A 21,506-nucleotide genomic window follows, 5' to 3' on the forward strand; every position below is an offset into this window, starting at 1 on the left:
TTCAGACTCTGATCCAAGGAGGGTTTGCGGAATCCCTCCTCTGTGTCAGATGCTTAGAGGCTCGTTGGTGCATTGATGAGCTTGGCAGAACCTCAGCAAATCCGGGAGGTGAATTCGTGCTGAAGAAATGGAGGCTGAGACCCTAAACGCTTTGCCCAAAGTCACTCAGCGGACCAGTAGAAGGACCCAGATCCAGGACTCGGAAAGTCTTTGACACACGTGGTGGTGGCAGGGTGGGGGGAGGGGAGCTGCCAGCTGAAAAGGTTAACAGAACTTTTTGAAATCCCTTCTCGGGTACCAAGTCCTGTGCTGCTAGATCTGCACCCAGGAATCAAAAGTTCTCACTTGGCCTAGCACCACTCCATCCCCCACCCACCGAAGAAACAGCCCCAGCCCGCCCAGCAGAGGACCACGGCAGCCTTGGTACTTTTCCGACATCTGTGGCCACGGCCCATGGGGGACACCTTCTACGAGGGCCATGGAGGTGGACGTTTGGACTGGCTTTCCAGTCTGTGCTGCTTTTCCCTTCTGTCTGTCTCTCTCTCTTTCCTCCTTTCTAAAAGGAGAGCAAGGTCTCTATTGTGCCCCATTGTGTGCCCGCTGCCGGGCCGCTGGGTTTTCCCGCCCTGTCTCATTAAGATGGATGGGGTTGCTGCCTTATTAATAATTGGGAAGGTCATTCTTTGTTTCTTGTTCCTCTCCTCACTAACGAAGCCTGCTCCGGTGGCTCCATAAAGAACTTTGCAGCCCCGGGCGCACCCAAGCATCTCCCCTGTGTGCAGGGCACTGGCTGCCAAGGCAGGCTGGCCAGCCAAGCCTGAGAGTCCCTAACGTGCCCCGCTCCAGGGCCCTGGTGTCACGGGAGGAAGGGCTGCCGTCATGCCGCCCCAGGGAAGCTGTTGGACCCGCCCGCAATCACCCAGGGTGTGGAGGAGAGGACACAAGCCAAGTCCTAGGTCTGCACGGCTGGCTCCGGGCTTCGTTCTTCCCACTGAGCAACCCCAAGCATCTCTAGTCCTTAGGCAGACAGGCATCGTTCGAGGCACTGGGGCTGCCGTGGTGAGCAAAGCGACCAGTTGCCTTCTTGCCCGACTTTCCAGTGGAGAGAGACAAGGAAGGAACCAACATGCCAGGAAGCAGGACGTTAAGAAAGTGGGAGGTGCTGTGGGGAAAAGAACCAAGCAGGAGGGTTCCGTCTGAAAGGCTGGGAGAAGTGACATTTCCCTGGAGAGCTGGAGCAGGACAGTTCCAACGTCCCCGCCAGGGGCAAAGCCCCCAGGACCTCGAGTGAAACAATGAAGGCCCAGCCAGTATTTCATGGTGTGGGGCTGAGAAAGAGGCAGAATCTATGTTGGGTTAAGTCGGGGCTAGAGGGAGAGGGGTCTAGGTGGTCCACGGGAGGGAAGATTGGACTTGGGGCAAGGATGGGGCAGGAAAAGAAGCCCCCAGGCCTGAGTCAGGAGGGTGCGGGCACAGGGTAACTGTACCTGATGGATGTAGGTGCTTGACCACCCACTCCGCGCCTCACTCCCAATCCTGCCGCTCTCGTCCCACATGGACGGGACCCAAGTCCCCGCTGTGGCTGCAGAGCCCAGGTGAACAGAGAGGATTCAGGGAGGTAGCAACATCCAGGTAAAGGACTCCATTCGAGAAAGGTGAGGCCTCGCCAGCTTGCCAGCAGTTTGCATAAGCCGTTGGCCATATGAATTATGCTCCGCACACAAGTTCAGACTGCGTCAGGCCTGCCTTTTCTGCCCCTCCTGCTGATGACACGGATGTCTGTTCTCAGAAAACACTGCAGAATTCCTCCAAGGGCACAGAGCCCACTCCCTGTCTGCCCTTGAAGTGAAACTGAAAGTGTTAGCCACTCAGTTGTACCTGACTCTTTGCGACCCCCACGGACTGTAGCCCGCCAGGCTCCTGTGTCCATGGGGATTCTCCAGGCAATTCCTGGAGCGGGTTGCCATTTCCTTCTCCGAGGGGTCTTCTCAATCCAGGGATCAAACCCAGGTTTCCTGCTTTGCAGGCAGATTCTTTACCATCTGAGCCAGCAGGGAAACCCTGTCTGCCCTTATTTACCTCCCTAAAAAAGGCAATAAGAAGAAAGAGGGGAGACGGTATTTACTTTTTGTAATGCTACTTGATTTTCTTCAAGCCCCCCAACTTTATGTCCTGGGCTTATGAACCAAAGCTTATTCTCACAGTCGAAGGAGACAAGGGTCTCTCTGCTCCCAGGGATGTCCCAGTTTGAGGGATTCCGGCCCCCAAGCCCTCACCCCCCTGCCACGTCAAGAAGATTAATGCCCTTTTTCCAACCTGTGAATGGGAGGCTGGGCTGTCACTGACCTCCTCCAAGAAAAGGGAGCCCGCATGTTTGCATGGAACTGAGGGAGCTTGGTTGAGTGCACGCACACACACACTCACACACACACACACACACACACGCATCCTCCCAGGATCCACCAGGGGAAGCTTTTATTCTCCACGTAGTTTTAGGGTTGCATCAAAGTTTACCATGGCCTCTGAGTGAAGGGATTACATTGATTCTCTCGTAAATCTGCAGGCTGGCAGGTTCCGTGAGAAGAGGACCTGGGTTCTGGCCACTTGAGTCAACCCCACAGTGGGGTGGCAGGCCTCCCACCATCCTTCCTTTGATCCTGCCCCCAGAATTCACTGATGAGAGAAAAAGAGCAAATTCCTCCAGCCTTGACCAAGTGCTTCTCACGCACCAAGCACCATGTGGGCCCAGGGTGCCACCCACCCTGGGCCACCTCAGGGCCTGCCCTGCCTCCCCCCGGCTCTGTTCTCCTGCCCCAGGGTCTGGCTGGCTTCTCTCCTCCTGACCTCACCATGGAGGTCGGGTTTTAGAACAGCCTTCCTATCTGTTAACCCTGCAGACTCAGCGTGGATGCTGGAATCTGGCTAAGTCCGCACCCGGTCGCGCGCCAACCCCTGCCCACCCCCCCAGCTCTCCCTCATTTGATTTTAACACGATGTATACCTGCTTTTGAGCATTTTTCCTCAGCCTAAAATAGTAACAATCCTAGTAGCTTCTTACAAGGGTGCATTAATGCATTTAGAGGAGGTAACGCATGGAGAAGCTAACAACACCTGTCAACAGTCCTCATCCCCTGCAGAACGTTAGCGATGCTTCTTCTTCACCAGATTGCAGGATCCTCTGAACAGCTACTGCAAGCTACTGAGATGTATTCATCTTTATTTCCCCAGTCCCAGCTCCGATGTAGACGCTGGCACACTTAACAAGTAGATGCTTGTTCAGTGTTTGTTAAAAATACTCTGCATCCACCCAGTCCTGGGTGCTGGTCCTCGGAAGCTGGCAGCATACAGATTTGCTGTCCTGAGGAGTCCATTCATCCTGAGGTGTCAGGACCCCAGAGCTCTGTGGGTTCCCCTTCCCAGGTAAGTGTTTATACACTGGGGGCCGTGTAGTCCTTGAACCAGAAGAAGGCCTAATGGTGCCCAAGGCCTAGGGCAGTGGTGGGGGACAGATAATTATTGTGGACAAAATACCTTTTCACACTCTTTAAAGTTTTGTAAGAACTAAGCTCACCTCTCATTCAAAAGGACAATCATGACTTGTGGTTCCCAAGGAAGTGTGGGGGAGGGATGGAGTGGAAGTTTGGGGTTAGCGGATGCAGACTATCAAATGGAGAGAATGGATACAGCAAGGTCCTACTCTACAGCACAGGGAAGTAGAGTCAATATCCTGTAATAAACCAGAATGGAAAAGAACATGAAAAAGAATGCGTATATGTGTATATATATATCTGTATATATACTGTTGTTCAGTCACTCATTCGTGTCCAGCTCTGTAATCCCATGCACTCTAGCACACCAGGCTTCCCTATTCTTCACTATTTCCGGTACTTTGCTCAAATTCATATCCATTCAGTCGGTGATGCCATTCAACCAGCATATTCCCTGTTGTCCCCTTCTCTTGCCTTCAATCTTTCCCAGCATCAGGGTCTTTTCCAATGAGTCGATTCTTCGCATCAGGTGGCAAAGTATTGGAGTTTTAGCTTCAGCATCAGTCCTTCCAGTGAATATTCAGGGTTGATTTCCTTTAGGATTGACTGCTTTGATCTCCTTGCTGTCCAAGGAACTCTCAAGAGTCTTCTCCAGTATCACAATTCCAAAGCATCAATTCTTCAACACTCAGCCTTCTTTATGGTTCAATTCTGAAAAACCATAGCTATGTAAGTATACATATATATAACTCAATGTGTGCATATTTGTATATAACTATACATAACTGAAATCATTTTGCTGTACAGCAGAGGTTAACACAATGTAAAACAACTATACTTTGATAAAATGCATTTTTAAAAAAAAGGACCCTCACGGCTGCTGCTGCTGCTGCTGCTAAGTCACATCAGTCGTGTCCAACTCTGTGCGACCCCATAGACGGCAGCCCACCAGGCTCCCCCATCCCTGGGATTCTCCAGGCAAGAACACTGGAGTGGGTTGCCATTTCCTTCTCCAGTGCATGAAAGTGAAAAGTGAAAGTGAAGTCACTCAGTCGTGTCCGACTCTTAGCGACCCCATGGACTGCAGCCCACCAGGCTCCTCCACCCATGGGATTTCCCAGGCAATAGTACTGGAGTGGGTGCCATTGCCTTCTCCGGTCATGGCTGGGACATGTACATCTACCAAGCGATGCCTCTCTGTCTCTGACAAAGTTTAATTGTATCAAACTCTGCCTCCCTTGGACAGGTTCTTCTGGTCAATGTTTTCCTTCCATAAGGGTGACCCATCACTTAGTCATCTAGTCAAGTCTGGCGGGGCTTCCTCTGTGGATCCTCACCTTAATGGGAGCGGCTTGCAGTGCTGGGACAGGGGAGGAGTGACCGGGCAAGTCATGGCAGGCACCTCTGGGTCAGGGAGCAACAGTGGGTGTGGACTCGCCCCCGGGCATCCAAGAAGAGCCACGGAAAGCCCTTTCTGGTGTTGCAGTCCCTGCCAGCTATGTGTCAACACCGCTCAGGACAGGCACCCACCAGCCAGAAACCCTGTGTGGATCCTGACTGCCTCTCCCAGCAAAGCCTAAAGTCAGGGCCCTCTGCAACTTGGCTCCAAACTTCCCCCATCTTTATCTTCGCTCATCCTCCTCCAAGGCCAAACCAAACAGCTCCCCTTTCCCTGGACACCCACAGGCTTCCCACCCTCCCACCTTGACCTTTGCTCTTTCTGATCCCTGACAGGCTGATCCTGTTCCCTCCATCAGTTGAAACCCCGTCACCTACCCCTCCAGGCTCAACTCGCTCACCTCTCTTCCTGACCGCATCAGCAAGACCTCTGCCCTGAAAGCCCGTTATGCTCTGTTCTACAGCCCTGCTGTTGTTTTCCTGCTTTGCTTTGTGTGTGTCTTTATCACACACACCCATCTTCCTAGATTGGAGGCTCTTAAAGGGCAGGGACCTCGTCTTATACATGTCATCCCACATCTCTTACAGAGTGTCATGGATGGGTGGATGGAAAAAGGGGAAAGGAGAAAGGAGGAAGGAAGACACAGGAATGAACGATAAACAAAAGGCCCTGGGGACAGCCAGCTCCTAACCAGAGAGGCCTCGCCCACTGAAGATGCCAGACATGCAGCCCTTCTCTCAATGGCTCCCTCCCTCCCCTCCCCGCACCTGGTACCCATTTCAGCCGCATCCATCACACAGACCTGGGATCACTGCGCAGAAAACATGCAAAGGCAGAGCAGGGCTGGCTCGGCCCCATGAGGTCCTCTTCCTCTCCAAGGGCCACTGACCCTACAGGAGATCAGGGAGGGACAGACCCATCTGCTGGGCCCCTTTATCCCCTGGTACGGACACACCCCAGAAGGTAACGTGACCACACACAGGACTCGCTGGTTGTCAGTGGCGACGGCAGATACACACTAAACCGATGCTGAGTGACAGGGATAAAAGCTGCCTTCCGCAGGATGCTTCAGTTAGCCAGAACTCCATCAGCCGCAATTCTTATCTCACTGAGGCTTTTGTTTGTCTTGTCTTTTCAATCTGAGTGTCCTTTCTGCAGGAGAAAGAGAAACAACCCAACAAAACAAACGGACAGTAGAAATTGTGGTCAAGAACAGTTTCAGGAGAAGAGAAAAAGGGAGGGTTTGTGATGCCTTACCATCCAGAGTTTCAGAGGTGATTTCAGCAAACGCCGAGCTGGTGACTCCGCTCCAAGTCGGCAAGCTCAGCAGGTCTCCTTCCCCTGCTGCCCCGAGCCTGCGTTAGAAGCTGGAGTCTGCCTGTGTCTGTTGATTGACCAATTCACGGAGCCACACCCCAAGGATCTAGCTGAACCCTAGTCACACGGCTCGCTTTGGCCTCATTGGTAACTGGAGGATCCGCGGATCATGCCGAAGCCACTGGGGCCGCGGCCCAGCCTCTGCCCAGGAGGAGCTCTGGAGCCCAGCAAACACCTGGCTTAGTCCCTCTCCCTTCAGCCACTCTCCATGTGACCTCAGCAGATAGAAACCAGTCTGCCTTAGGTTCCCTGTCTGCAAAGCGGGGTGATAATAATATACCCAAGACTTCCCCTGTGGCTAGGACTCCGCACTTCTATTGCAGAGGCGTGGGTTTGATCCCTGGTCAGGGAACTAAGATCCCATATGCCACATGACACAGCCAAAAAAGAATTTTAAAAACGCAATAACATACCTTCGGGAATCCACAAAGACTAATGGAGATAATGTATTAGTATATTAATAATGCTCTAACACACCCAGGAGCTAAAAAAAGAGCTGAATTTTTTTCCCCTTCCACCTGCATGCCAAACCTCTCACACCCCAGGCCCCAGGCTGTCCCTCCCAGAAAGTTCTGTCTGCAGCTCTCCAGGCCTCTTAAGGTAAGATGCTCTGATCCGTCACACCCTGAGAACCCCTGCCCTCTGCAGTATGGGGCAGGCACCTCCACCCTGAGCCCCCCGCGCCCCACAGCTTGCTCCCCAGTGCCTCTGCCCCAGCAGTGACCCCGCCACTGGCGAGAGACAGAACTGAGAGAGAGGAGACAAAACGGGCAGCCTGTGAAGTCCTCCCCCAGCCCCCTCAAACTATGCTTCTAGCCTGGTACAGTGCCAGCTCCATCATACTCCGAGATCCCTTACTTAATCCCTATGACTTAAGGACTGACATTGTCCCCTTACAGATAAGGAAACCAGGGCCCAGAAAAGTAGCTTTCTCAAAGTCACACATCTCATAAGTGTTGGAACCAGCCTTGGAGCCCACGGGGTCTGACTCCAGAGCCAAGCCTGCAGCCCTGAGCCTGGGGGCACCCTGTGTCCCCAAGGCTTCAGGCAGGACGACCCCCTCATCCCAGAACTGCCTTTGGCAGGGACCCACCCTGGGTAACTACTTTTCATTTATTCTTTCCAATTCTCACAGCAAGCCCACACTTGCTAGGAAAAGGTTTACTTTTCCTATTAGATGAGATACTTTCCTATCCAGATGCGAAATACTGAGGTCCAGAGGCATGAAGTGAAACTGTAAGGCACAGAGCTTGTAAGGGGCCAAATCAGATTCATCTGACTGCAAAGCCTGTGACTTTTCTGCTGCCCCAGCTCAAAGGTCAGCGCCAGACACACAGAGGAGGCCTGAATGGCCATACCCTCATGATGGCTTAAGAGGTAGTGAGACCCCATCTGTTCAAGCTCTCCCCAGGATCCCCAGGTACAAACCAAACCCCAGCCCCATGACCTTCTCCAAGAGCCCGGCCACGTGCCTGCAGTAATGAGTGTATTATCTGGGACTGGAACACTTGCAGTAGCATACAGATTAACCGGGCTGCCTTTATCTGGGCTGAACTGTCTGTTGGTAGAGACCAGAGCCCAGAAGGACTGTGACAGAGGAAGGGACATGGATTTGGCAGGAGAGGGTGTTGGATGTTCAAGGTGTTGTCAGGATGACTGGAGTGAAGAAGCTTGAGGTTGGAGGTGGGAGAGCCAGAGAGAGGGTGCCCTGTGCAAGTGGGCAGCACCAAGGCTGGCTGAGCGCAAACCCTGCCCTACAGCACTGCGAGCTCCATCACCCTGCTAGCAGGGCCAGGGACGCCTGATTCCCCCTGTTGTTATCACTGCATCTCTATAACCACCACCCCTTACTTATGTATCTGCATCACTTATCCATCTTCTTGACAGTCTCCCCAGCCCTAGAAGTCACCCCACGAATGCAGGGACCACTGAATCACAGAGCATCCCCAAAGCAGGCTCCAACTCCACCCTCTGGAATCATCCCCTCTTATAACAAAACGCAGATTCCTCAGCTGGGTCTTCGTGCCCCAGAAGCTGAGACTCTGCCCTCACCCAGGGAAGACTCCTGAGTGGGCGGACAGAGATGCTGCCCCTTGGGGCCTTGCAATAGGATGGCCATCCCTGGCCCTTTAAGGCTCCTTGTGGATGGAGGGTGACGGGTGCCCTCCATTCGGGTGCCTGACAGAGTGGAGCCCAGTCTGCAAGGCTCCTTGGTTGAAGGAGCAGCTCTCCCGTGCTCCTTGGGGGTGCCCGGGATATGCACACTTCTTCCTCCACTGCACCCACTCCCAGTAGACCGGGGAATTTGGTGGAGACTGCTCATACTTTGCGTCTTGTGAGGCGAAGCCAATAAATAGTTATTGTTGATTTCAAGCCAGAGGTTGGAAGAGAGCAAATGGCTTTCAAGGAAGTGTGAACAAGGGGCTTCCCTGATGGTCCAGTGGCTAAGACTCCGCACTCCCAATACAGGGGGCTGGGTTCCATCCCTGGTCAGGGAACTGGATCCCGCATGCCACAGCTAAGACCTGGTGCAACCAAGTAAATAAGTAAAAAATTTTTTTGAAAGAGTGAACAAGGGGAGGAGGAAGGAGAGGGTGGGATGAATGGACAGAGTAACACAGAAACTTACATTACCATATGTAAAATAGATAGCCAAGAGTCTTCTCCAGCACAACATTTCAAAAGCATCAATTCTTCTGCGCTCAGCTTTCTTCACAGTCCAACTTTCATATCCATGGCATCTGGTCCCATCATTTCATGGGAAATAAATGGGGAAACAGTGGAAACAGTGTCAGACTTTATTTTGGGGGGCTCCAAAATCACTGCAGATGGTGATTTTGATGGGAATTTGCTGTATGACTCAGGGAACTCAAACGGGGGCTCTGTAACCAACTAGATGGGTAGGAAGGGGTGGGAGATGGGAGGGAGGTTCAAGAGGGAGGGTACATATGTATACCGATGGCTGATTCATGCTGATGTTTGGCAGAAACCAACACACTTCTGTAAAGCAAGGATCCTTCAATTAAAAAATAAATAAAATTAAAATTTTAAAAAGAAGTGTGAACAAAATAAAGTGAGATCCATAGCTGGAGAATGATTCGGGGACTAAAGCATGGCACATCCTGATGCAACAATAAATTTTTAGTTGGAAAGACATTAGAAGCTCACTTTTCACAGCCTCTCAAGGATGATGGGTGTCCCTGGTGGCTCACATCCATACATGACCACTGGAAAAACCATAGCCTTGACTAGACAGACCTTTGTTGGCAAAGTAATATCTCTGCTTTTTAATATGCTATCTAGGTTGGTCATAACTTTCCTTCCAATGAGTAAGCGTCTTTTCATTTCATGGCTGCAATCACCATCTGCAGTGATTTTGGAGCCCCCAAAAATAAAGTCTGACACTGTTTCCACTGTTTCCCCATCTATTTCCAATGAAGTGATGGGACCAGATGCCATGGATATGAAAGTTGGACTGTGAAGAAAGCTGAGCACAGAAGAATTTACGCTTTTGAACTGTGGTGCTGAAGAAGACTCTTGCGAGTCCCTTGGACTGCAAGGAGATCCAACCAGTCCATCCTAAAGAAGACCAGTCCTGGGTGTTCATTGGAAGGACTAATGTTGAGGCTGAAACTTCAATACTTTGGCCACCTAATGCGAAGAGTTGACTCATTGGAAAAGACCCTGATGCTGGGAGGGATTGGGGTCAGGAGGAGAAGGGGATGACAGAGGATGAGATGGCTGGATGACATAACTGACTCAATGCACATGAGTTTGGGTGAACTCCAGAAGTTGGTGATGGACAGGGACGCCTGGCGTGCTGCGATTCATGGGGTCGAAAAGAGTTGGACACGACTGAGCGACTGAACTGAACTGAAGTGGTGGCTCAGGGCGTAAAGCATCTGCCTGCAATTCAGGAGACCTGGGTTTGATCCCTGGGTCGGGAAGATCCCCTGGAGAAGGAAATGGCAACCCACTCTGGTACTCTTGCCTGGAAAATCCCATGGACGGGGAAGCCTGGTAGGCTACAGTCCAGGGGGTCACAAAGAGTTGGACACGACTGAACGACTTCACTTTCATAAACAGCCCTGACATGTAATGGGATGACTTCCACATCTGGTTGATGGCAGACGGCCGACCAGGATGACAGAACAACCAGGGAGAGTGTCTCCCATTACCAGAAGCTTCTTCACATGGCGGCAGACACAGGTTCTGAAAATGGGGAAAGGACCGGTCTCACCGCACACGTGCTTCTCAGCCTCTGCTGGTTTCCGGGCAGCCAGAGCAAGTCACGTGACAAAGCCCAGGCTCCGAGGGGGAGGGCGGTCAGAGAGCAGGCAGGATGGTGTGAGTTCAGGCAGGAGCGAATCGTGGCCACTTGGGCACCCACCACCCGGGGACAAGAGTCACCAGGCTGCCTTTTGTTTACACACAGTCCTACAGGGAACATCAAGAATGTCTCTTCCTTACCTGACTTACAATAGATGACCAATTAACAATGTCTTCATGGTGTAATTGAAAAAAGAGGAAAAGAGAGAGAGAGGAAGAATGAAAAAGAATTACTGAATAAGGAGTGAGTGAGTGAACAGTGAACGGAGGTCTAACACTCCGGGTGCCTAAAGAAAACTGAGTCGCTCAGGCCTGGAGGAAGACTCTGGAATTTTAAGAAGCTGAAGAAAGACATGCAGCTGTTGAAGACACAAAGCCCTTAAGAAACGGGATGTTTGGGGAGGAAAAGCTTATGGTGCAGTGAGAGGAGACTGAACTCATAATCAAAACCCCTAATTCCTCAAACTTTATTCCTTCTCTAATCACAATGGAATTAATGAATGTCCTCACTTTTTTTAATTTCAACTCATATTTATTAAGCACCTACTCTATGTCAGGCATCATCGTGTTAGTTGCTTCAGTCATGTCCAACTCTTCATGACCCCAAGGACTGTAGCCTGCCAGGCTCCTCTGTCTGTGGAACTCTCCAGGCAAGAATACTGGAGTGGGTTGCCATGCCTTTCTCCAGGGGAACTTCCCGACCCAGGGATTGAACCCAGGTCTCTGGCACTGCAGGCAGATCCTCTACTGTCTGAGCCACCAGGCCCCAGCTCATGGTCCTGCAAGGTGGAGATCACCTCCATGAGTCATTTCTGCACCTTTTTAGCAGCTTGGTTCCCCACTCCATCTCTGAAGCCCGGCATCACATCTGCCCTGGCAGGGAGACACCAACCCAAGCTGCACCACCAGGCTCCCTCCGTGACCCTGGAGGGCTTCTCCAGCAGCTGCTGGGACACTCAGTCCAGACCTGGTTTCCTGGGCAGACAGGTAGGAGGCCCCTGGTCAATATGACCCCTCAGGCCCCGTTCAGCTCTAACACTCTAGGATAAGAACAGGAACTGTGTCAAGCTCCTAGTGAGCTTTCCATCACAGCCAGTTGTGCTGTGCCCTGCAGACAGCACGTGTCCTCTGGGGGTCACCAAGAAGGCCACCGAAGAACACAGAAATGCAAGCAGGGTCTTCAGAGTGTCGCGGGGCAGAGCTCCTTGGCATGGCAAACCTACCCTCTCCAATCTATCCAGCCACCATCCTGCCAAAGGGCTCGCTTCCCCAGAAAAGACAAACAGCCCAGCCACCCAATTCAGAGCTCTGTACTCCAGGGAGGAATGGTGGAGACACAGCTCCCAGCTGAGCCCAGTGGACCTTCAGTTCAGCCGCTCAGTCGTGTCCAACTCTTTGCAACCCCATGAACTGCTGCCTGCCAGGCCTCCCTGTCCATCACGAACTCCCGGAGTTCACCCAAACCCATGTCCATCAAGTCAGTGATGCCATCCAACCATCTCATCCTCTGTCGTCCCCTTCTCCTCCTGCCCTCAATCTTTCCCAGAATCAGGGTCTTTTCAAATGAGTCAGCTCTTCTCATCAGGTAGCCAAAGTATTGGCGTTTCAGCTTCAACATCAGCCCTGGATAAAGAATAAAAACAGAGGCAAAACGTGAGGCAGAAGGTCCTGACCACTGCTCCCTGCCAACCTGGTGCAGCACCAACCACCTCCCCAGATCTCAAGGTGGCTCTCTGTGTCCTCTGACCTCATCCGAGGGAGGACAAGCTCATTTTTTTTAAGTTACTTTTCCCCCTATTCATTTATTTATTTTATTTTTTAACCACACAGCATGTGAGATCATAGTTCCCCAGCCAGGTACTGAACCCCTGGCCCCTGTATTGGAAGCTTGGAGTCTCTCAACCGCTGGACCAGCAGGGAACTCCCCAGGCACTCTCTTGACTCCCCTCTCTCCCCACCTCTACTTTCCCGGACATCCGCTCATGAGAGCCCAGGCTTCCTCCTGCAGGCTGTTCACCCCTTCTTTTCTTACCCCTCCCTTTCCTCAGCCTCTCCCCACGGGGGCTCCATCCCCTTCACCTGCAAACACCTCACACCTTCCCTGGCCCCAGCTGTCAGCTGCCTAAGACACAGTCGATTGTCCTTTGTGATTCTCTCCCCCAAGCAGGCATCACTTCCTAACTTCCCTGCTGACCCCCAATTCCCTGCAGGCAGACTCAGACGGTGACCATTAAAGACCATCATCTTTAATAGCATCGCACACTGGAGAAAGGAAATGATCTTAACATTACTGCTTGAGGATCCCTTCATCTGCCTTCCCACCCCGCAACACCCACACGATTAGATGCCAACTTCTGTCTGTCACCCTGCATAATAGGTGTGGAGCATCCCTTTCTCTTCATTCCTGTAACAACGTCTTCCTTAGATCTTATGAGAAGCACTTTCAGTGGTCCTCGTTTCCCTGCCTCCCTTCCCACCACCAACCCCTCTTTAAATTCATAGCCTGTTTGGGGCCAAGCCTTGTATCTGTCTATATTTGATCTTCTCACACTCCATTCATCCTGGAAGGATTCACCCCTGCCCTGCTAAATCCTTCCCAGACTTTGAGATTCCGCTCAGTGGGGTTTCCTCTAGAAATCCTCTCATCTCCTCCCCTGCCCCCCTCTTACCACTGCCTGCCCCCATAAGCAGGAAGTCATCCTCTGGATTCCTAGTGCCCTGTCTGTGTTCCTGCCCTAAGATGCTTATCGCTTTCTGCATAGTATCCTAGATGTTTGAGTATTTTCCTGTCTCTCTAATGACAAAGATTCCTTGGAAGATGTAATTGAATCCTTTATATCTCTATAGCCCTCAAAAAATGAGGATGATGCCTTTGGATAGATTTGTTGAATGAATGAATGAATGACTCGTGCCTCTAGCGTTCACAGAAGGCAGTTGCAGAGCACCTACCTGAAGAGGAAGGGTCTTTGGGATCTTGCCCAGAAACAATTTGGTGATTGTAAAAGCATCACTTGAATTATTTGCCAGAGCTATGTCTCTTGACAGCCATCTGCAGCCACCTCTGCATAGAGGCAATGAAATTAAAATCTGCTGTATTGAACCAAATTCCTCGAGCAACCCTCCTGTTATCCCCGCCACCCCCACGTACGGAAGACGGAAAGCTGCAGCCCCTCTGTAGTCTCTCCCCAGAGCTGTGAGCGGTTACCCCACAACCCTGGCTCACCCCACCCCCACCCCAGCTCAGCCACTGAGCTCACGCCTTCTGGCCTCGTTCATTTTCTAGATGGATGGAGCAAATACCTAGCGAATATTATTTATGACTTTGTGATAAATAAGCCTTTTACAGAAGTTATTCAAGGAGTTCTGGGGAATTTCAAGGATAACTTTCAGCAAGTTTCAAAGGTCAGGTCAGCCTGGGATACTGAGCCCATAGTATTTGCCATTCGTTCATCTGTTTTGAATTATTGGCCTTACCCAGCTTCAGTCAGCTCTCAATGGACTGCCTGTGCTTTAGCTCTCTGGCTGTATTTTATTTCGATAGTGGGGAAAGGGCTTTAATAATTATTATTTGTGCTAGGCTGACAGTGGGAGAGGAATAAAAGGGGTCATAAATGAAATTTAAGTTCTAGCAAATGTGCTGGAAAAGATGTGCTCTATCTGACCAGGCACATTGCCCCCGTGCACCCCCACCCCCGGCCATATGCGTGGAGCTTACATCTGTGCAGAGGTAAGAAGGCACTGGCCCCGAGCTGGCAGCGCAGAGGTGGGGTCATAAGGGCAGGGCTTTCCCAGAGGGCCAGGAAGCAGTGGACGAGCCCGGGACCTCTTCTCATATATGAATGTACATCTGATCCTCTGCAGATGCTGCAAACAGGGCTGCTTGGGAGCAGAGTGTGTGTCCCACTCTATTCCAAATCCACAGAATCTAACAGTCTGCCAGCATATAGTAGGCACTCAATAAATATTAGATTAGGTTGGATGAGGCTGGATTGGATTGGAATGGACTGGGTTGAGTTGGTTTAGGTTGGGCTGGGGTGGGCTGGGTTGAGTTGAATTACATGGAATCAAATCGAATTAGGCTTCCATTTCTCCTCCACCCTAACTGTAATTTCTTTCCACAAAGCCTTTTATTTTTTAAATTTTTTTTCACTTTTGTTTTTGTTATGGTCAGCTTTTTTTTTTTTTTTTTCCTTCTGGTCTATTTGTTTAGCTTGGTTGTTTGGATTTGATTTTGATTTACCCTGAGAATGAGTTTGTCTGAGAAGTTTAACTTAGAATCTAAAGGTCTTCACAGATAGATCTAGACATTTCTGTGTAGATAATTCAGCAAACTTCATTTTCCATTCCTGAGACCTAAGAGTATCAGCCTATTTTTATAGAGATAATATGGAATAAAGAAATAAAGAATATTGCCTCATGTTACCCCCTTTTACAATAGTAAAATTTGTTTCACCTTGTTATATTTTTTTAAGAAGGCTTCTTCCTAGTACGTATACTTTACTAGTTTGAAACTCTTTACTTGGCATATTCCAAATGGGAGCATATAGGTTCTTTTACAAAGCGCTTGGTGAAGTGAATTGACGACAGAAAGCCTGTTTTGTCCACCTCTTTGGCTGTTTGTTTTCAACTCCAGAAGGTAGAAAAATATCTCCCCCTCTGAGAAATCAATCAAGGGTTCCCTTTGTCTCTAGACTGAGGCACTTTCTGCTAGATTCCCTTCTTATAAACATCTGTCCCTCTCACTTTACATGGTAAACACAGCCTGATGAAATCCTACTTTGGTGAAGGTTTAAAATCAAATTATATTTAAATGCATTGGTGGACGCTTAAAGGAATACCTCCTACAGCATGAATAGCTCTCTAATTTACCTTCTATGAAATCTGAATTTTTCATATTGAATTTTCTCGAGGAAAATCCATCTCCTCTTTGTTCTTCTTTCAGAAGAAACAGCTAGCAGAGTGCTTTGCCTGCAGTCTCCCTCCAGGCTGAGGCCTCAGGAGGGCATGCCTGTTTGCCAGAGTTGGATGCAGGTCCACCTGGGAGCCTGACTCCGAAAGGGAGGTTTAGAACCAGAAAGGGCTGAGACCATTCATTTCCAAAGAGGTCTTTAAAGCACCCCGGAAGGGTCTCTGCTAGAAGGTGCAATGGGATGGAGAAGCAGGGAAAAGGAAACAAGAAATAAGTCCACCGGGAAAGAGAGATGGGAACCCCAAGCAAGGACCTTCGATGTCGCTGACTTGTGCTTGCTCCTGCATCCAGCACTGTGTAGGGTCAAGGGACTGAGTTGACAGAGTCCCCAGACTGTTTTCCTGATGAACCTTGGATTTCTGCAAATCTCTCCAGCTTCTGGATGCGAACTCTCAAAACTCATCACTCAGGTTCGTGAAAACATCCTCAACCTTTACTTACCCCACACGGAGAACCCCATACATTATACTCCCTTCCCGTCAAGGGAAACGAGTGTGTTGTCATTCAGTTGCACAGGATGGGGAGGAGAGGCTGCCTAACATGGTGAGTCCTTCAGATGGATTTCATAGGGAAAAGCACCCTTTTAATACGAAGGAGAGAAAAACATGCCGCTGTTCCCCTAGCACTTCAAAGCATGTGGGGCCAGCGGCACGTCTTACATCAGCTGAAACATCCTTTGGACCATAGAATTTCTGCCTCCTTCTTCTAGGTCTCTGCTTTATCTACTGTGCATAGACAGTGCTCTATTTCTCCTACCTCTTCTGGAGTCCCCCTTCTCTCTTTAGCTCCTTCCCTGAGACAAGGTTTTAGAGCCAGAGCCTCATTTTGTGTGTGTATGTGCTGGTCACCTGGCTGATTAACAAACAATTCCAAAACATCGTGGCTTGAAACAAAAATTTGTTACTGCCTCTCGTGTGTCTGTTGATGGGGCAGTTGGGCTGTGCTCATTTAAGATGTCTCCTGGGTTGTATTCGGATAGAGAGGGGTCAGGGCTGAAGTCTTCTAATGGCTCAGTCTGCTCACGGCTGAAAAGCAAGACTCGAGGGGCAAGTGTTGGTAGAAAGGAAAGGTTGCTTTGTTCAGAGACTGGAAACCCGGGGAGAAGGCAGACTCATGCCCAAAGGCCAATTCCCCTCTCGTCCCCTCCCCATATAGCACTGGGCCAGAGTTTTTAAAGGGGAGTTTCCTGGGTGTATAGACAGAGGAAGGGGACTACATGCAGAAAAGAACAGTCAACTATAACAGTTATCTTGAAATTGGTCATCTGTGGTCTGATCAGCGTCCTCTTGACTGTTTTAAGTCAGTTCATCTTTAGTTCAAGGGTTAGTCTGTTCCCATTTCTTTGAGGCCAGTTCTTGGAACGGTGTCAGCTTGTATCATGGCTACAGTCTAATAGTAACTTCTTCCACCTGGTAAGGGTTTCAGTATCTACAAAGCAGTTCAAAGAATATGGCTCAGAGTGTTATCGAGAACCCTTGAGGAGGAACTAAGGGTCCTTGGCTTTTCTTAATGACTCGGTCATTATTATTTCATCTTATTTACTGCTTTCCTTTGCATCTACATTTTCTGACTTCTCTGATTAAATGTATTCTTTGACTCAAGTTTTTCTACAGACAAAAACCAGGCAGAAGACATAGAGGTGGGTGGAAGTTCCATCCCGGGAAAGCCCCAGAGGGTCCTGCTCCATTTCAACTGGATGGCCGACAGTTGGCAGTTGGCAGACGGATGACAGTTGCCAGTTGAGTCTCAGCTGGAGGTCCGTTGGTTAAGGACCGGAACAACTTCATGTGGCTTCTCCATACGGCTTCTCATAGCATGCTGGCTGGGCCACAAGAAGGGATGTCCCAAGAAGGAGTGTCCCGAGAAGCAACTATTCTACGAGACCCAGATGGAGAAGCTGCAAAGTGCTCATGACCTTGCCATAAAAGTCCTTGAAAGTCACTTCCGCCATATCCTACTGTTCGGGTAAGGCATTAAGGTCAGTCCTACAGGAAGGGAATCTGAGTCCATCTCCTGATGAGATGAGAAGCACGCAAGTGCCAGGGAATTGAGAACAGCCATGCTTGAAAACTCGCCATAGAGCCATGCTGTAATCTTATCACAAGATGCTAAAACCTTTTTATTCATTGCTGATCCTGTGCTGCTCTGTTCCCTTCCCCTCACACTCACAACCCCTCCAGTTAATAGCTAGGATCCCTGGGTTGAGAAGCTAGGATCCCTGAGTTGAGAAGATCCCCTGGAGAAGAAAATGGTAACCCACTGCAGTATTCTTGCCTGGGAAATTCCATGGACAGAGAAACGTGGTGGGCTACAGTCCATGCAGTCACAAAAGAGCCGGACGTGACTTAGCGCGCGTGCACACACACACACACAGAATATATATTTTGTAAGTCAGTCAAAGCCAGTCTTGAACTGAGCACAGCAGAGTTTGACCCAGGGAATGACTGCCTTAAAGCCACTGGAGAGATTTTTTGTTCTTTTTTAAGTTATTGGATTTTTTAAACAGTCAGAGAAAGTCCATGGGTCACATACACTGCAGAAATTTTCAGGTATTCCCACCATTATTATTATTATTATTATTATTATTTTTAGAAACCAAACGACAATCATCTTCTGAGGTTCTCCTCTGGCCTTCTATTTAAGAGTGAAAAATTAAAAAATAAAAAGGGGGGGAGGGCAGGGGGGGAAAGTCCAGGGGGGTGGAGTGAAAATTCAGCTGAAACTGAGAAATCTTGAGAGTGTGTATAATTCTAATACCTTTCCACTGGAAAGAAAAGTGAATCTTCTGAAACATCAAAGCTCCATAGAAAACAAGAGAGGTTTAGACTGAAAATCCTCGGACTCCAATCTACTGTCCACCTCTTCCCAAGCTGCTACAGGCTGAGGACAGGAAGATCAGCCACTCACTCCTGTAAAGTAGAAAGGAGGCTCTTTCCTGGCCCATCTGGCCTGCTCTGGGCTCTCCCTGAACCATCTGAGGCATCTCAAACCCTGGGCCTCTCCTCCCACTCCTGAGAATGACTGCCTGGTGTGTGGGGGAGGACAGGAGGTGTGACACAGGGAAGCCCCTTACCCATCCATCCACTCATCCATCCATCCACTCTTCTATCCATCCACCCATCCCCTTACCCATTCACCCTTCCATCCATCCACCCACCCATCCACCCATCTACCCATCCACTTACCCATTCATCCATCCATCCACCCATTCACTCACCCACCCATCCATCTATCCACTCATCTATCCATCCACCAACCACTTAACCATTCATCCATCCATCCACCAACCACTCACCCATTCACCACACCCATCCACATACCCATTCACCCATCCACTTATCCATTCACCCACACTCATCCACTCACCCATTCACCCATCCATCCATCCACTCATCCACTTACTCATTCACACACCCATCCACTTACCCATTCACACACCCATCCACTTACCCATTCACACACCCATCCACTTACCCATTCACCCACCCATCCACCCACCCACCCAGCCATCCATCCATTCACCCACGCATCCATCCATCCACTCATCCACCCATCCATGTACCCCTTACACATGATGCGCTTCCAGCTTCTCGAAAGGCAGAGGTGGACACAATTTGTATTTGACCTCACAGAAACTTTTTTTCATTATCTCCTAGGAGGCCCTCCTGTTTGAGGCAAAGAGTGCCAGATGGGGAGTTCTCCAACTTGAGGGCTCCCCTGTTTCTCCACCAACAAATGGTATAACCCTCCTGGGGCTTAGCTGGGAAAAGAGATTGTGCTACTACCTAATAATAATCTTTAGCTCTTTTTCACCCCCTAATTTTTCTTCAGGTAAACCAAAGGCAGGAACACCTGATGACACAGAAAACCCCTTACCCCCTTTATTCTGGCAGGATGGGCCCCCAGCGCCCACAGCCATTTGAAGAGACTCCCTGACCCCAGCCCCCGTCCCTCCACACCAGCCAGCCTCCTTTCAGGCCGCTGTGGGCAGCCAAACCAAGGATGACGAGTTTGCAAACTTGCTCCTGTGGATAAAATCCACAAGCTATTTTCCTAAATGGCCAGGAACTGGCATTGGGGTGAGATGGGGGCGAGAGCAGGGCCCCCCTCTCCCTGGAGGTCTCTATATGCTTCAGCTCTTAATCACTAGATCGGAAAAGAGGGGGAGGGGTGAGCCGGGAGGGGGAGGGGAAGGTAAAGGGGAAGGAAAAAAAAAAACAAAAACACAAAAACGCAGCATCAAGAAAAAAAGAGCCCCTCACTCAGGTCCTCTGGGACCCAGGACTCCATTCAGAGCGTTCAGAAAATAGGGTCAGGCATGTCTTGTGACCTGAGACCCCAGAGCTCCTCTGTTCCCCATAATTATCTAATACAGCACTCTCCCTGCCAAATACAATGAAACAATTTGTCACTTCAATTATCTGTCAGTCAACAGTGAGGCCTTTTCAACAGGCCAGCACATGTGTTTGGAGAGCTCGTCAGGGAGAGCCGGCTGGCCAGACCCATAACCATGGAAAATGGAACCTTTGTTAATGCTGGTGCTTAGAAAAGTAAATCCATTCAATTTCTCTCCTTCTCCCTCTCTCTCCTTTTCTAAATGCCTTCAGCTTGGAATTTGCACAAGGAGCTGAATTGGTCCTGCTCTGAACCTTCAATGACTGGCCAAAGGATTTGCATGGGGAAGCAGAAATTAATTCTTCCTTTCGGGGCTTTTTCCCCCTGGTTTGCTGTAATTCGGTGTTTAGACGCGAGATTACACCGTGCGTTACAGCGGGTTGGGGGTGATGAGGCGCCGGGAAGTGGGCGCTCGACCGGGCTGAGAGGGGGTTGCGTTTCGTCCGCTTCCCCAGTTCAGCCCAGCCAGCGACTCCTGCCCTTCCCCGCCTCCCCGCACTGGGGGTTCCCCCTGGGATCTCCACACTCTCCCCTTGGAGGGATAAACAGAAAGGAAATCTCATCCAAGGACCGGGCATCCCTTGGAACAACCCTCGGATTCCGTTTCTACGCAGACCTGAAATTGCTACTCCTGGGAGGGGACCCACCTCCTTTCCTGGGAGGAGGAAGCAAACCTGTGGCTGAATGCTGCTGCTGCTGCTGCTGCTAAGTCGCTTCAGTCGTGTCCGACTCTGTGCGACCCCATAGACGGCCTCCTACCAGGCTCCCGCGACCCTGGGATTCTCCAGGCAAGAACACTGGAGTGGGTTGCCATTTCCTTCTCCAATGCATGAAAGTGAAAAGTGAAAGTGAAATCGCTCAGTCGTGTCCAACTCTTAGCAACCTCATGGACTGCAGCCTACCAGGCTCCTCTGTCCATGGGATTCTCCAGGCAAGAGTACTGGAATGGGGTGCCATTGCCTTCTCTGGTGGCTGAATGTGCTGGTAGCTTCCTGTGATTTCCCACAATATTCTGACTTTAAATACTCATCCCAGGGTCAGATCGTGCAGTGAAGCTGCCTGTTTCTCTCTCGGGTTGGGCATACAAGGATGCTATTATTAATACAAAGTGTGTCAGCAAGGGCTCCAAAGACCCTTCCCCGCTCACAGCAAGGCTGGTACCTTTTCAGGATGGCAGACCCCAGTGGGCACACAGGTGTCCACCCATCATAGGGCTGGATCTTCTACCTCGATTTTTCTAACTAAACTATAGTTGATTTACAATATCGTATTAGTTTCAGGTGTATAGCAAAGTGATTCCGTTTTTGTTTTTTTTTTTTCAGATTATTCTCCATTTTAAGGTACAACAAGATATTGAATGTAACTCCCTTTTCTATTTTATGAAAAATAGTTTGTATAGTTTTTTAACAAACAAGTTTGTTAATCCCATGCCCTTAATTTATCCTTCCCCTCTCCCTTTACCCTTTAGTGACCAAAAGTTTGTTTTCTATGTCTGTGAGTCTATTTCTTTTTTTATATATACAGATTCATTTGTATTATTTTTTTGATC

General features: G+C 49.9%; 1 long non-coding RNA gene across 2 annotated transcripts; it reads right to left on the bottom strand.

Moving 5' to 3' along the window:
- Positions 1 to 945: 945 nt before the first annotated feature.
- LOC104976124 (uncharacterized) lies at positions 946 to 21,406 on the bottom strand. Of its 2 annotated transcripts, XR_009493169.1 has the most exons (6): positions 20,605 to 21,406; positions 13,543 to 13,654; positions 8,894 to 12,216; positions 5,690 to 6,039; positions 1,879 to 4,199; positions 946 to 1,760 (listed from the first exon to the last, which is right to left on the bottom strand). It is a non-coding gene; the product is annotated as an uncharacterized lncRNA (long non-coding RNA). The 2 variants fall into 2 exon arrangements; XR_816068.3 differs by lacking the exon at positions 946 to 1,760 and having other exon boundaries at positions 2,451 to 4,199; positions 8,899 to 12,216.
- Between the last annotated feature and the right edge of the window lie 100 nt (positions 21,407 to 21,506).

The sequence above is a fragment of the Bos taurus genome, chromosome 27 (assembly GCF_002263795.3).
Source record: "Bos taurus isolate L1 Dominette 01449 registration number 42190680 breed Hereford chromosome 27, ARS-UCD2.0, whole genome shotgun sequence".
NCBI lineage: Eukaryota > Metazoa > Chordata > Mammalia > Artiodactyla > Bovidae > Bos > Bos taurus.